Below are 16789 nucleotides of genomic sequence, written 5' to 3'. Positions count from 1 at the left end.
TACCAATGACACCTCTTTTACCCTGGTGGAGGGATCAGCTCTTGGGCGTGATCATGGGGTTCAGGAGAAGCTGCAAAAGTGCAGCAGGGCCAAAAGCAAAGCATGCAACCTTGGGATTTTATCCATCTGCAATGAGAAACCCTGCTTGAGCAGCAAGGAATGGAGAAGCTGTCACTGCAGATGGCTTGCACAGGCACCTTTGCACTCCCTGCCTCCCTGATGGGCACTGGGATGCCAACAGCCACAGTCATCTGTTCCTTTGCTGCCAGGGTGGCTTGAAACTGGTGTGAGAGCTCAGCCCTGGCGTGGTGACAGGGGCAGCAAAGCGACGGTGACACCATCCTCGAAAGAGAGAGCTGCTGAGGACATGGGAATTGCTATAAATAACTCAGTGTTCGCTTGTGAGCTGTGCAGTCTCCACGCAGATGGGCAGAAATTTGCCTCAGGCCGGCGTCCTGAGACTCAGGGTTGTTCAGGCTTACCTGCTACAGAGCCAGGAGGCAGAGGAGAGCAGAACTAGGCCAGAATGTTGATTTTTAAGGCTTGTGAAAGGTGGCTGTCAGGCCCTCCGTGTACATATTTGCATGATGCAGAGGCAAACACCAAACTAGCTGCAGCCCAAGGCAGCCCAATCAGGAGTCCTGGAGGGTACAAGACAAGGTCTTCCTGCACTTCGAGGAGACAGCTTGTGGAAACAGATCTGCCCTGACAGAGGCTGGTTTCTGTAGCTGGGAAAAGAGTGTGAATCCCAAAGCAGAGGGCCCTCCATGAAGCACAGCTTGCTGCCAAGGATCCCTCCTCCCTCCCCCTCTCCCTCCTCCGAGTCACTGACACTGGAAATGGTCCTGCTGATTAGACAGTGTCTGAGCTGCCGAGCCCGAAGCTGGAACATGGAGTACTGTTCTGATGCCCACGTTTTCAGAAGGAAGTTGAAAAATTGAGGAAGGTGCCAAAAACAGCCACAAAAATGATACAAGGGCTGAAGGAAATGGCTTATGCGAGACTTGCACAGCTCGAGCTGTTTGGTTTATCAGGAAGAAGATGGAGAGGACATTGTAGCTCATAAGTACCTTCTCTTGAACGAAACCAAAACAAAATCAGGTATTTAAGCATGTCTTTAATCTATCAGAGAAGCCACAGCAAGAAGTGGTGCTGGAGTGCAAGGCCAGTCAAACTCCAGCCAGGGAAAAGGATTTGTGTATTCCCCTTAACTGTGAAGGTTAAAACCATTCTGGGGAGGGGACTGTGCTCCATCTCCTGGGATCCAGGCAGAGCATTTTCTGATCATGCCACCAGTTCCGGGGTGCTGGACCTCAGACAGATGGGGTCTGCTGGATCCTGGAGCTTGGAGGAGAGAATACAATGATCCCTTCTGGCTTGAGGCTTTCTCATCATTCCCAGCAAGGCAGGAAGAAGGAGACCAGCTGTTCAGTGGCCACAGCCCACATCACAGATTTACCACTCAAAGCAGGCTTGTATCCTCTGACCAAAAATACCAGCCCAAGGCCTGATCAGCAGCTGCAGACCCTGATGTTCAAAGGGCTGTTTCCCAAATGTGGTGGGATGTGACACTGCGTGTTTTTCTCCTTTGTGCGATGAGAGACTGCCAATAGCAGATGAGTCTTGGTCATACCGTGGGCAACCTAGGGTCAGACAGGCCCTTGACCCACCTGTGACAACTTTCTCTGGTGGAACTTCCAAGCTGGTGCCCCCACAAGAGGCTGTGCATGGAGAGCCATTTGCTTTTGCTCCGCGGCCAAAGCTGGGTTGAAAATAACTCTGGGCTTTGTGCGATGCAAACTCAGCAGCAGCCCCCAGAAATAGGCAGGACCCAGTGGCGTGGTTGCACATACCTCTGTGGGGAAGGGCTGGCCTAAAATAAGGGCTGACCAGCACAAGAAAATGACCTACTGGAAATAGCCTGGCCCTGCTCTGCGCAGGCCCCATTTCCACCTGTGTAACGAGGTGTAAAACATTCCCCAGTCGAAACATTAACTTGTTTATATGCTGTCTCTGACTAGGTGTAAATACTTACTCAAGGCACGGACAAGGGAAAAAAAGAAAGAAAGAAAAAAGCTTTAAATGCTTTAACATTCAAGAAAAGTACTGTGTGTACCAGGAGTTTCAGCGATCACTTTGGGAGAGCCAAGCGCCTGAACAAGTTAGCCTTGGATCTGAACAACCTTGCAAACGGCTGTCTGAGAGTGAGCAAATACCATGTTATTAAAGACAAATGAAAGTAGCAATTCAACTGAAGAAGACAAAGAGTTTTGCTCATGTAGTTGCTTAATATTTTTTTCCTGTGAGTGCTTCTGCGATCAAAGCTGATAAGAGCAAAGCCTCCTTTCTATTCATCAGCCTCCGAACGATTGTTTACTGAAGGTCTGATGCAAATTGCATGTGTCACAGTCCCCACTGCTATCTGGAGCCCGTGATTCATTTCAGCCTGAAGATTATGGTGCAGTGTGAGGCTTGTTTGTTCAAGAAATGCTCCTGCTGTAACCTTCTCGGGGGGCTCCATTAAACACAGCACTTCCCACTTCGTCAAGAATGTGTCTCCTATTTCCAATAAACACAACAGCAAATTAGGTAGGGAGAGGGACCCAAGGAAAACAAACACACTTGGAACAGGGACTGGAATTCCTGTAGCCTTTGAACTTCAGGGGAGTTTTTGCAGCTGGGGAACACAGCAGCAGGCGAGGACCATCTCGAATCATTGGGCTGAGCACCTGTGAAAGCCAAGGCCAAGGTGCTGTGCCAGGACAAAGTTACTTCCCCCATGAGCCCAGATTGCTCTGGATGTAGCCAGAAGCCCATGAAGACTTGTGCAAATGTGTTCCATAGGGCTTTGGACCCCTCTGGGGTATGATATAAATTTTCTTTCACGAGATAATAAAGAAGCAACATTCTTCCTACTTTCCCTTCCGTGTGTTTTCTCCCTGAACCTACTGCCAAGGGAATTATTTCTGTCCAGCTGAGTCCTGAAGCCTTCCTCCATCAGCACAGATAGTGTCTGGCTGTCATTACACAGAGCCTTGCCCCTAAAGCACTTGCCCAGGTGTCAAAGAGGCCAAGTCTAGGCTGGTGTGGAACAGGGCACCCAAAGCCCCGTGTGTTCCCAGGAAAGCTGTGCAGTCCTGGTTCCCTGGCGGGCTGCCTGGGAAGCCAGATGTAGTGAGGTTGTTCAGCACAGACTCTGTGCTCTGTAGCTGTGGCCTTTGGAGAGTTCCCCAAGGCTGTTGTGTGGCTGTTCCCCTTCAAGGCTCCTCCTGCCTACCTGACTCCTGCATGGATTGGCATCACGGGACCACATCTTGCTGTGGGCTGCATGGGAGCTGCAGGAACGTGGGCTGCAGGGTTCACTGACACTGCTCCTCTGGTGGTGCTGCTCCTCCGAGTTGTGGATCTGGTGCTGAGCCCTCACTCCCATCAGCCCTGAATTTCCAGTTGAAGCAATCTCTGCATGGAGCCTGCTGTGCTCTGGCTCTTGAGATAGCTAATCTTGCCCGGGACTCCTCCTAGCAACAAATATGTTTGTGCCCAACGTGATAGTAAACACAAGAGGTGGAGTGAAAAGCATGCAGAGCCAAGAGAGCTGAAGGAAGGGGCTCCCTATCTTGAGCAGAGTAGCTGGCTTGGTTTCTCTTTTTTTAAGCTTGGGCTGATTTCATGAGGAGAACAAGGCATCAGATATTTCCCTTTCCTTGTCTAAGTGCATCAGATCTTTAAGTCTCCATCGGCTCTGCCAGAGGCAGCAGTGACTGCCATGGCCAAGTGGGGAGTGTGGTTCAGACAGCAAACACACAGAACTCTGCTCACCACTTTGCACACTGTCAGGATCCTGCACCTGTATTTAATCAATCCTAATTCTGCAGCTTTTTTGATGTGGAAGGGCCAGAAGCTGGAATCACTCCCTTTCTATGTACCCTAGTCTGAGTATACAGCAATATTTGTTATATATTTTACTTATTACATATATAGAGATGTGAGCAACTGAAGTGTAAAGCTGTGATTTATGTTTCCAGCACAGCTGGATCTGAAAGACAGAGTATGCAGCATATGCTGGCAAACCCAGGCTCCCAAAGTCCAGCCTCAGAGCTCTGTGCTCATGAAGTTGTGACAAATCCATCAAGATTAAAGAGGGTCAAGGTCAAATTTACACCCACTGGGTCCAATCAATAGCCAGCTAAGACCATTGATTTCATGGCTGTTCAGCAGAGTGGGATCTCAGAGTCTTGCACTCACTGCACCAAGTGACTCGGGTCTGGATCTTTATGGCAAAGCTGCTTTCCTTCAGTCTTCTTTAGGAATTGCACCCCAGGAAGCCCGGTGTCCCTGACCATGGCAGGAGGTTGGAACTCAGTGATCTTTAAGGTGCCTCCTAATCCAAACCATTCTGTGAAGAAATGTAAACCAGACTCCAGTAAGATGAACCCACAGGCTCTCTGGCCTTCACCCTGCTTCTTCCCTGCCTGACCTGCAATAATGACAGCAGCAGATCTCCATGAGGTTTTGTGGGCACCTGATCCTCTTCCACTGCTCACACCAGGCAGCCCAGATCTTTTTTCACAGCAGGGACACTCTTCAAGGTTTGGCTGAGTCAGTTCAACTCATGACATTGGAAAAAAACATATTCCTGTGTTTTTCCTGGCGAAGTTGGTGTTCTCCCTGAAGCCACTCACAGTGGAGTCCAGCAGCCACAAGGGAAGAGGGAGTACTCCCAGAGCTGGGAGTGAGGGAGAGGAAAGCAGGAGGGAATGGGAAGAGAAGCAGGACCTTTGTCTCTTCCCTGGGTCCCAGGTGATGGCACTTGCAAGTGATTTCTATCTGTGTTCAACATGGGAATACTCACTCCAAGCTACTTCAGCTCTTCAGGCTGCGTGGAGAAGAGTTGTTCTCTTGCCCCATTAATAAGAAGCTCCCTTTGGCTGCTGCCATGCTGGCACTGCTCCTTGGGGCCAGCTGGTCTTGTCCCAACACAGAGCTGGCCCTGGCACTGCCCCAGGTCTCAGCCATCAGATTTCCCATGGGAGAGGACAGATGTCCATTACTAACTCTGCTTCTGCCTGCCATGAACCACAGCACCACAGGTAGGTGCTGGGTGATGGTGAGGAAAGAAGGGCACAGCACCAAGCCTCCGACCAGCAAGGAAAACTCTCTAAGCAGCCCAGGCTGCCTCCCATTTCCAACTGGAAAATCTCTTCACTGTGCCTTCTCCTCTTTGATCATTAGACCTCAAGCTCCCATGACTTGCAGCTCAGACCCTCACAGTCACAATTCCCCCCACCCCACCCAAGTCCCTCCTCCTCTGGATGTTTTGTCATTAAAAATCTTTCTAACTTTTGGCTAATTGGCAGAGGTTATGTGCATGCTTCAGAAAAGGAGTAAATCATTATAACCTCATGCCTCTGTAGTCAATTATAGATTGTTTTCCCAGCTCAGCTGATTTGGCAGGCGGCGGCATTGCAGTGAAAAATGGAAGCCTTGAGCCAGCGTGCCTGACGTCTTTGCTCGAGAGCAGCTCAAACCAGAACCCTGCACCTCAGCCCACACCCCAGCCCACACCCAAACATGAGTTTGGATGTCAGCCTGTCCCAGGACTGTGCAGATTGGGCAAGTCTCTTATTCATTCATTTGTTCCCTTCTGCCCAGGTCAGAGATGCAGCTCCTCCGATACCACCAGGCTGATTGCAGCATGTGGGCTCAGGCCCTTCAGACCATGTCTGCAGGAGGGGATGCTCAGGTGCATCCTCACCACTGCTTTGCTCCAATTCCTCTCCTTGGCCCTTGGTTTCCCTTCCTTGGCACAGAGGGGAGATTCCCTCCCACCTGGACGCCACATCGACCTTTGTGTCCGAGAAGAAACGTTTGAGGAATGTCTGGGATTCGTGTTCACAAAGGCTCTTGTTATCTCGCATACTTCAAGAATTATTTTACCAGAGCACTGAAATTTCTTGCCTGGACACCTCCAGTGACTGTGCAGGGGCACAAAACCCAGAGAAGCAACAATGGACTGAAGTGTCTGAGTGTCCCTTTGGCCACTGTCACTAAACAGAAGCTGAGCTATTTCTTTTCTCTTTAGAAACTTGAGAAAAACAAGGTATTTGTCCAAAAGGCAGGACTCTGGAGCATGTGCCAGGACATCACCAGGCAGCGTCCAAGTGCTCTGTTTATCAGCCCATCACCTGCCAGGGCAGTGCTGATTGTGCAGCCGGTCAGGGAGTGACAGAGGGAAGCACTTTGGGAGGCTGCTCAAACCCAGGGCAGCCAGACAGCGCCTTCCTGACCATCTGCTGTGGAGTTGAGCGTGATGCAGCACAGAACTGCAGCTGCCCCTGTGGTGGGTTGGGATAAACCAGGATTTCCAGCCTGTTTTTGCTCCATGATGGCTTTCACAAGTCAGTTTTTGCTTTCACAAGTCAGTTTTTGCTTTCACATCACATCCTGAGCATTGTCTGCGCTGGCAAACCACCCGCCTTGCATTTCCCCCTCACACCCTCATGGAAAGGACTGGATCACATTTTGGGGCTTCCTGGCACACGTCATCAAGGCAGTGCTGGATCACCAGGTTGTCTTGGTGCCACAGAAGAAGTTTTTGGGTGAGCTGGACCTGAGGCTGCGTGGTGAAACCTGAAGAACAGAATTCACAGCAGGTCTCAGAGGTTCCTGCGACTGAGATCTTCCAGCTAAGATGGACAAGCTGGAAAATGGCTCCTAAGCCAGGATCTCCTGCTGCTTTTGCTGATCTCATAAATGAAAAACATGAATTTTCTTCTTAGCTGTGAAAAAGGGTTATGTCCTTCACCCTACTTGAGGCTCAAGACTTCCATTGACATGGAAGACCCAAGGACTCCAGCCATTTGGCAGAGCGCTAAATGTGCCTCTAGCCCGTGGAAAAGGACCAAACCCAGGCCTCTGAGGCTGTTTGGGAGCAGCCACTTGCTCCATAGTAGGAGTAAAGAATTAAGTAGTTTGGTCCACTTGGCTTATCCAACAGAAAATTCAAAGGTATTGAATATCTTAATATTGATCTGCCTGCCAGTATCTGTGCAGGGAACAGATTTTGGAGGACGGGTAGCCCTTTCTGGGCAGTGACCAGAGGGTGAGAGGCAGAGCCAGAAAAATTGGAAGTAGAAATGAAATACAGTTTTTAACAGCATGAGTGATTAACCGGTGAAAGTGTTTCCTTACAACTGCACACAAAGCCTTTAAATCACGTCTGGATGTTTTTCTGGCTGATAGACTGTAACTCAGCCAGAGGTGATGAGCCTTTTGAAGCATTCCCAGATAAAAGGCCTGAGCAGGAAGAGGTGATGGGATGCAAAGAGCAGCTCCATCTGCTGTTCCTGGTCCCAAACATGGAGAAGAGCAGACCACTCTGGGTTGCTTCCACAGTCAATGAGCCCAGCAGGGATTTTTTTCTCCTAAATCTATCACTCAGTTTAGGGTGGAAAAACCTCATCCTACAAGTGTCTAATCATAAAGTGACTCTGGGGCCCGTGGATCCGAGGCACACGGCAGCCTTGGGTACCTGATGTTAAGGGAGGTGCATCCTGTCTGTGCCAGGAGCACATGGCTCTGCCACGAGGTGGGTTTTGTCCTCTCCTCCCCCTCAATTCCATCCTTTCTCTGAGGTTTTCAATCCCCCCTTCTGAAGGGCTTTGAAGAAAGTCTTCCTTTGCAAAGGCACTCAGCGAGGCCCTGAGCTCAGTTTGGGATCTTTCCTGTGGGACAACAATGTCCTAATAATATCCTCGGCACAAAGCACAGGGACACTTCAGGAGAAAAGGAACACGAGGTTCTGCTCTCTCTTATTCAAACACTTCTAAATTGCAGTGCCAGTTTTTTTACTAAACCTTTTTTTAGGGGGAAAAAGGAAATACAGCTATCCAGAAACGCCATGCAGATTTGCGTCAGCTTTTGTCAAATTGTCTAAAATAACAATAATTAATAAAAAAAAAAGAGTCTGTAGGAATTATGTTCAGCAAAACCTGATGTTTGCCTTTCAGGTTTATAAAATCTAGAAAAAATATTTAACTTAAAATTAGTTTCTTGGTTTTAGTGTTTTCCTAATTCTAGCTTTTACAAGTGTTTGAAACCTTTCAAAGTCAAAAGAACTTCCTTAGTTCCCAGCTGAAAGAAATGCTTTCTTCAGCAAGACTTTTTCCTTATTAATTGATTGATTCTCTTCAAATATTTCTGAGAATTGCATTTCTGGTCAGCTTAAATCTGAACTTTCAGTGAACTATACCAGTCACTGAGCTGCTTTATCAGCTTAATTAGTTAACGAAGTGCTTGTTATCAGTACCACAGGTTTCTTTGACCCAAATTCCTCACACCTAGAAATGTAAATAACTCCCCCCCCAAAAAATAATTCCTGAAAAAATCACATCGACTGATTCACTTTAAACACACCTAATGGGTTATGTTTCTTGGCCAGTTAATATTGATTTATTTCAGGCAGTAATTAACCACTCTGTGAGTAAGGGATGTTTTATTTTTTGTCTGTGACAATATGTAGTTGTAAAGAGGGATCGATACTGATCCAGCCAAACCCCACTGCACTGAGAAATTGCTGCTGTTTGCATTTATTATTTATACTGTTTCAGAGGTATCTAAGTGCATTGTGTGCCAGTGCATTGTTGATTTAAAAGTGATAAAACACCTAGTTAATTTATGGATTTCGGTGAACTTCCTCTCCCTGCAGAGCATGTGTGCACTTACCCCAGTGGTGACCACAGCCTGACCATCCTCCTGCCCCTGGTGGGGCCTGACCTGGTCTGATGTCCAGCAAGAACTCTGCTGGGCTGGACTCAATGTTCTCAGAGGCCTTTTCCAACCTTGATGATTTTGTGATTCTACGAATCCAAACCACTCCATTTTCCCCACCTTGGCACCTCCCACCAGCCTGCTCTGCAACTGGAGCACCCAAAAATCAGCTTTTGGGGCAGTTGGGAGGCTTGGACCTGATGTGGCTGTAGTTTTTCTGTCCTGGTACCGCTATATCTGGGTGACACTGGAGTGACAGAGCTCTGCTCACCCCTGCACCTCAGTAAAACCAAGCAGGCAAGCACCATATATCCTTAAATAACCCCTAGGACCTAGAGGGCAAGAGCCATGCATCCTACAGGAGCCTGTATAACCCAGCAGGAGAGCACCATAAATCCTAAAAAAAGCCCATATAAGCTATGAGGAAAGCACCATGTAACCTAAAAAGAGCCCTTCTGATGACTCGAGACACACACCACTTTTTCACTCCCTTTTCTATGTCCAGGAGTTTTCTGCAGAGCACAGATTGCAGCAACTGCTGCTGTCGGGGAGCTTCTCCCTCCTAAGGACATCTCCAAAGTAACTCCATGCTACCTTCAGTGATAAAATTCTCATATTTTTTTTCCTTTTCTTTAAATACAGCAGCTGGATGTTCTAATCAGATGGCATCAGGTGATTTAAGGTTGCATTTTTTTTTTTAAACCCCCTCACATTATTTATTTATAGTGTTTTTGCTAGGAAAAGATTTTGCCTGAGGGTTGATATAATAGCCTGCACAGTGTCTCACATGCAGGCAAACACAATAAGCAGGCAGACACAAGAGTAAACTCTTGCCACATATTTTCCTCCTCATATTTTAGTGTTGTGGGATTAGAGTGTTTATGTTAGATTTGTTCTCTGTTATTTTCTTCTCTGTGTAGGGTGATTGGAGAGCTGAAGTGAGGCTCAAGCACAAAATATATCCTTTAAAACTTACCTTCCACCCATGGCCTCATGCAGTGCCTGCTCAAAATCCCCAGCTCCTGGAGCCTGGTGATTATTTATCAGTTTCAGAACTTTTTTTCCTTCTTAAAAAAAAAAAGAAAAAAAAAGGTTTCCCTCATGACTGGAGAAAGCTGCTTGAAAGAAACTCATCTGTGAAAACAACTAACACGCATGGTCTTTAAAACCCTGTGGTTCTTTTCCAAATCCAGTCTCATGATTTTTCCATGTTGGCTGCGGAGAGGGAGGTCTGCCTCGTGATCCTTGGTTCTCGTTAGTGGCACTGTCACGATTGTCACGTGTGGGAATGTGCAGCTCCAACACAAAACACCACTGCAGCATCCCTTGTCTTCCTCCCCAGGGCTGGGATGAGCCAGGAATCCCCACGGGACTCTTGGCACTTCCAGGGGGATCCACGGCATGGGGCAGTCACCTATGGAAGTCAAGCCATGGCTCAACAGAAGTTTGAGTTAAACTATGGATTTTTGGCACTTGGGAAATTGTGTGTATTCAATATGTTTAATTAACACTTCTCTATTCATCTGGGATAATTATATCAATATCAGAGTTAATTACAAGTAATATTTATAGTGTCACACTAAGCTATGGATGCTTTTAGAAATACAACGAGGTAATTCTTAATTTACCAGAAATGCAGAAGGGAAAAACAGAAACATGACAAGTGATCTAATACTTATGAACAAAATGTGTCTAAAAATATGTCCAGAAACTGGAATTGTTGTATGGAGGAAATATCAACATAATGACATTTTTCTTAAAAATATCAGAAAAGCCTCAGAATAGCAGAACATTTTGCAAGTAAATGTGGGAGGCCTGAAGTGAGACATTCCAGAGCTTGGGGGTTTGCCTCAGTTTACAGAGGTGGGGAGTGAACAGAAAAGGTGAAGGAGGGAGCAGTGAAAAGCCGTATAAAATTCCTCAAGCAAAGGAAATGTTTCTAAGTGCCTCAAGCTGCATTGAGGCAAGAGAAAATTTTCTCATGGATGAGTTCTGCTAAAACTTCCAAGCCCTTGCAGGTGACTTGGATCCCAACAAAATCTCCCCATCCTATGGAAAATTTTGTTTTTTCAGACACCATCCAGCTTCATCCACAGCGTGCAAGTCTCTCCTGTAATGGTTACACGGTGCCCTTGGCCAAACTGCTCTTCGTGTGCCCCCTTGGGCTGCCTTCCCCCCAATGCCACGGCAGTGCCACCACCCTCCTCTCCATCTACCAACCTTGAGAGCTGCTGGCTGGGCTTCCCAGTGCAGGAAAACCCTGGTTTGTCCCTGGAGAGCAAAGGAGAACTCAGGGGATGCAGCACCCAAGGCTTGCAGTCTGCGAGCAAAAGGCCAAACCCTTCCCCGCGGAGAGATTTCATGGAGCAAAAATTTTAGTGGAAAAAGTTTAGGAAATAAGAGCTTTGAAGTCAGTGGGAGTGATTTACACCATCATGTGGCCTTATTTGTAATCCAAATAGCATGAAATATAGGTATCTGGAGTGGCTCGGTTGCTTTTTTTAAAGGCAGATCAACTGTTCTTACTGGAAAAAGTGAACAAAGGTTCAGGGGCACAAGGACATCTTCAGCCTTCAAAGTCTGAAACATTTCTTTAATTTCTTCAGCTGTTTCAGATAAATAATTCCAATGTTTGAGACATTCAACTACCCAACATTTAAATAATATTTCAGTTATAAAACAAACGATGTACAGTATATATTCTATTCCTGTAGAATTTAAGTATAAACCCAAAATATTATTTATATTTATATTATCAGAAAACAAACATTCCTTATTAAAAAAAAAAATGCACACACCCACACGGATCCCTAGGTACAAGTTCTCCATGTTTTTCCTTCTGGATCAAAGAGATTTGAAAACTTCAGAGTCCAACCTTGGGGGTGACCATCACCGACCTCCTTTGAAGCTCTTGAAGACTCAGGACACCTGAATTCCTGCAGGAAAAGTCTCTGAAAGTTTCTGGACCTCAGTTACAGAGGGAAAATGGAATGACTTAGGAGTACTCAGCCACTGGGTCCAAGTCACTTTGCACTTTGTTGAAACGAAGAAAAAAGGAACGAAATAAAATCTGGGGTGTTGTTTTTATTGTTAACTCCTGTCTTTGAAATGCTGTGGCAATAACAAAGGCATCCTCCAGCACACAAAAGAGAAGAAGTAAAGGTTAAAGCTGGGTGGAACTTTATCTTTTTTTTTTTTTAAAAACTTTAATTGCCAGTTGTGATGGCAGGGGAAAAAAATATGTAAAAAGCAAGAATAGCTAAAAATAGGTCAGATAAAAGGCAGCGTATCTAGCCATAAATTATCCAGAGCCCAATAAAAGCTCAGTGAATGAGACAGTGGAATGTGTGGGGGCATGAAGACATAATGATATTAAATTAGAGCTTGCCTTCCCAACTGAAGAGGGCTGTGAATTACTCTCATTTAAGAGCCTTGCAGTAATCGATAGTGGCTTTCACTGCCTGTGGACAAAATCTCATAAATCCCCTTGTGTTTTGAGTGGCTGTGCAGGAGGAACAGACCATGGATGCTTCAGGAAAGGCAGGTGGAGGGGGTCCCCAGGCTGCTGTGATCCCAGCAGTGCCTGGACTCTCCATTCCAGCTCGGATTTGCTCCTCCTTCCCACCCCCTGCTCCCAGAGGGTGCTAAACGCTGCATGTGCTAATTGCTGTGCCATCGCACTTAAGAGGTAAAACACTGCCAAGCTGGGCTCCCTTTGGAGGAATTAAATCTCCTTGAAATCCTCTGCCCACACCGTGTGCTCCCTCCGGCTGGAAAACGTCCCTGTAGCGTAACATCGAGTCCGAGTCTTCTCCTGGCATTTAGACCAGTGCAATCCTAACATGTAGGTACAACGCAGCTTTCCTACACGTAATTTGGTGATCTTCCAGTGAGTGGCCAAAGAATCCAAATTATTTGTGTCTGCATCCACCTGAATTTACCAGAGCACCTTCTGATGAGTCCCACCCCTTTCCCCACAGGTACCGTTTGTACATGGGTATGACTTCCATGCTTAGAAATTTCCCAAACTTGCCAAGAACTGCTGGTGTCTTGATTTTTGGGGTGGGGTACAGCAGTGTGAGAGATGTCTATGGGCACACACGGCCTGCAGAACCCATCATCCCATAGCCAAGGCTTATTACAGGCCACAAAACTCTCTCTAACCCCCTCTTAACAAAATGAGGACCAAAAATAAAAGTAAAATGTACCACAGGAAGAGAGGAAGACACACAAGGGGAATGTCCCATGTCCTGAGTCATAGAATCATTGGATCACTGAGGTTGGAAAAGGCATCCAAGATCATCAAGTCCAAGCATTAGTCCAGCACCATCCTGTTCACCACAAAACCCCGTCCCCAAGTGCCACATCCACACGGCTTTTGAACACTTCCAGGGATGGTGATTCCACCACTTCCCTGGGCAGCCTGTTCCAAGGCCTGATCACCCGTTCAGTGGAGAAATTTTCCTTGTATCTAATCCAAACCTCCCCTGGCACAACTTGAGCTCCAGAGAGACTCATTAAAGGCCTCCCAGAGGGAGCTGCAGAATGAGCCATGCCTCCTACTATGGAAAAAGGTGACAAATGCCAGCAATCCCAGTAAAGCCCCAGGATGAGCCAAGCTTCACTGCCTTCCTGGGATATTTGCACTGCCTCTTGTGTGTTAATAATTAACAGGGATCTGCTTCCAGGGCCATTACCTTGGGCATGTGCTCATCTTCCTGGTGGGTTTAGGAAACAAGCCCTCAGCACAGATGGACACGATCCTCGAAGGCACAGATGGACATGATCCTCAGAGGAGATGAGTAAGGAGAGGGCTCAGCTTGGCCATGAGAAGGAAAACAAACACTTGCTTTTGGCAATGGCAGCGGGCAAAGGCGTTATCAGGAGTGTTATCAGGATCTCGGGAAGGAAATTACCCTGCCGTGCCCAGCATCCCTTGTCCACCAGGGGTTTTCTCAGCCCTCAGTGTGAGAAAGCAGAGGCCCACGGTTATCTGCATTCCTCTCATTCCACCAACAAAGTCTTCCTGCGGTTCATTTCCTCCAGAAAGGTATTAAGGAATATTAAGGGGATAGGAATCTGCTCATTAAGGACACGTCCGGCAGATCCCTCGCTCACAGAGGAAAGACTGCAGGGCTTAATTTACCCAATTGTTGATGATTGATTAGCAAGGCCATTTTAAAATGCTTTTGATCCCCAAGTCCCCTCATTACAAGCGTGGCTGGGGCTGAAGCCTTGGACTATTCCCAAGTAATCTGGGAAGCTGAGGGAGCTTTGAACAAGTTTTTATTAATATTCCAATCGATAAGCACAAAGGGGCTGATGGGAGAAAGGGGTTTTTCCGGATTGCATCCACCTTGCCAGGTTTTCCACAGGCTTGGACGGCTCCACTGCGCTGCTGCTGCTTCCCACAGCTGCACTCTGGGTGTGCAACAGGCCCTGTGCACGTGTGCCTGGCCATGGGGGCCTGTGCAGCTGCAGCAGTTGTGCAAACACACTTTGGATCTGCCGAGGCTGTCACGGCTGCTCGGGCGTTGGGAATGTGTCTGGAGTGCTGGGCTGCAAGGGAAGCACACACGTGGCAAGGCAAGCAGGGCTCTGGGATACACAGAGGCCTCCAGGTCATGCTGGTTTTAAATGAGGCTTTTCATCTGACGTGCTCAAATTTTATGCCTCTCACAGTGAGAAGGTGGAGAAGTTCAGAAACTGCTGACCAGCCCAAGGAGAGCCTGTTCTCAAAGAGAAATGTCTTTTCTCCAGCCTGAGTCCCCAATCAGGCAACGAGCACTTCAGTGAGAGGAGAGTGGAGAACAGGTGGAGAGATGTCAGGACAGGTCCTGCCACAGGAGGCAGAGAAAAGGCCAGGAGCTTGGCATGGAAGATTAAAAAAAGACAAACCCCACATAAAGCTGCCCCTGGCATGTGCCTTGTGCCTCAGGCCATCCCTAGTCTGATCCCAGACCTGCCTCTGAGTTTGTATCCAGACAACCTCCAGATCTGACTCCAAAATTATGCATTTGAAGGCTGGTTGGAGTCTGGTCTACTCAGGAGACACACGTGGTGCCAGTTTGGACTTGGGTCTCCAGAGACTTGTTTGGCTGCAAAGTGATCTCAGGTAACTCCTCAGACACTGATGACCACGTGAGACATGCTGAGATCTGCTGATGAGAAGCCTTTTGTAGAGAGCAGGCATTCAAATCGTTATTAATCAAGGCCTCACATCTTCCCATCTGCTTCTGGTTGTCAGCCTGGCTTCCAGATGGCAGTGAGCTGTTCACTCCCACCCACAGCAGCCCTCTGGGCTCCCGTGCCCACCACTGTGAGCGTGGAGTGGATCCCCCCAAGCTGTGTGTGCAGCTCTGCCCTGTTCATTCACACAGATAACAGTGGGGATGGTTCAGAAATCAGAGACTGCATCCCACTCACCTCTCCTTAGATGGCTCCAGCACCAATGTCTGTCTCTGAACTCATTGTCCCAGGTCCCTCCAGGCACTGAAACTGAACTAAACTGAACTGAACCAGGCATTTTAAGATGTAATTCATCTGCTCTGGTTTAGATGCCAACTCCAGGATGAATTGTGTGCAAGTCTCCATTGCCCAGACTGGTTAGACAGATCTGAACTGTAAAAAAAATAAGAATGTTCAGGTTGAAAAGCTTAGAGGTAGACATCTGCAAAGCAGATAAACCAAATGAGATGCTTCCTAGCACAGGCACGTGGAAATGTCCCTGCAGATGGAGATTGGCAAGGTCTGCTTTGGACCAGAGGACCTTTCTCAGCAGAGATTCCCATGAAGAATGTGAACAACAAGCCCCACACTTCCCTGGGTACAGTCACCTGCAGATTGAGGAACAACTACAGGTGAAGCCCCATGATTGCAATGCAGCAACCAAATTACCTGAATTTAGGTCCTTGCGTGTGGCGAGGACTTAGGCAAAGCCATGATACTCCTCAGAAGGAGATCACTGCCCTGCTCTTGGTGGCTCCTCTCAGCCTGAGGAAGGCAATACCTGCCCTGTGCCACAGCAAAGGTGTGAGCTGTGCTCCTGGCTGTGGCCACAGCGGTTACTTGCTCTTTCCTGGTGGCCTGTCCATGAGCATCTCCCTCCTGAAATGACCTGTTGGCAGCCAAGACAAAGAAACACTGAAGTGGTCATGTCTGGCAGGGATGTGGTGGCCCCAGAGGAGATTTCAGACCTGCCACGTGAGACCTGAATTTGTTGTCATGCTTGTTTTTTGAAGCTTGTCAAAGTTTTAGCAGCAGACATTAACGCTACCATGACTTTTAATGCTGGCATAATTTTAAAGGACTCAGTGTTTAAGACCTGAATCCCAATATGCACAGTAACGACACTAAAGCTCAAATATCAAGGTACCAATCATGTTCTTGTAGCTATAGTGACTAAAGTCACTGTAAAAACATACAGTAGTCTGTACGAGCAGAAAATGGGAAGCAGAAGAAATGCATTTCTGAAAATCGTCAGCAAGTTCTTTTTGCTCAGAAAGAAGTGCAGTTAAACAGAACAAGGAAAGGGCAGCACATTCAATCCTCAGGTCAATTTTCCTTCAGACTCCATCAAGTGTTGCATGTTCCTGGTGAATGTGGCATTTTAGATACCATTGACCAGACACAAAAGAAAACACACCTCCAGCTCTCCTTGGTAGACTCATGAAGTTTCTTGCTTTTCTTCCATTTCCCTGGGGTCAGGCAATTACCAGGCCCTTCAAGGTTTCATTTCTTGGGGGAAAGTATGTTTTAGGTTCCTGTGGCAATGAAGAAAAGGGTCAGCACTGAAGATTCAGAAGGACCATTTTTGATCAGTGTGAACACCCAGCTTTCCTGAGGGTGGATGGGAGGGGAGCCATCATTTTAAATGGTGGAGTTGGGTCAGCACTGCTCAAATCAGCATCCTGTCTCCCCATCACTCAGCAGGTTTATACAGGCAGCTGACTTAAAGGGAAGAAAAGGTTACGTTTGAGCTGGGAACACACAGATAAAGGCAGACCTGAGGAAGACAGCC

The 16789-nt window shown here is 47.4% G+C and overlaps 2 long non-coding RNA genes across 2 annotated transcripts in view; both read right to left on the bottom strand.

The window, feature by feature from the left end:
- LOC120409778 overlaps positions 1-11109 on the bottom strand; it is a 36149-nt gene extending 25040 nt beyond the window's left edge. The window contains exons 1-2 of the long non-coding RNA XR_005601593.1: positions 10990-11109; positions 9746-10183 (exon numbers count right to left, since the gene is read on the bottom strand). This is a non-coding gene — a long non-coding RNA (uncharacterized LOC120409778). The remainder of the gene's footprint in view (positions 1-9745; positions 10184-10989) is intronic.
- Positions 2058-3948, bottom strand: LOC109144029. Its single transcript, XR_002044507.3, has 2 exons — positions 3278-3948; positions 2058-2559 (listed from the first exon to the last, which is right to left on the bottom strand). It is a non-coding gene; the product is annotated as an uncharacterized LOC109144029 (long non-coding RNA).
- Positions 11110-16789: the final 5680 nt, after the last annotated feature.

This window comes from Corvus cornix, chromosome 2, assembly GCF_000738735.6.
Source record: "Corvus cornix cornix isolate S_Up_H32 chromosome 2, ASM73873v5, whole genome shotgun sequence".
In the NCBI taxonomy this organism is placed as follows: Eukaryota; Metazoa; Chordata; class Aves; order Passeriformes; family Corvidae; genus Corvus; species Corvus cornix.
This window is presented reverse-complemented; position numbering and strand designations above follow the sequence as displayed.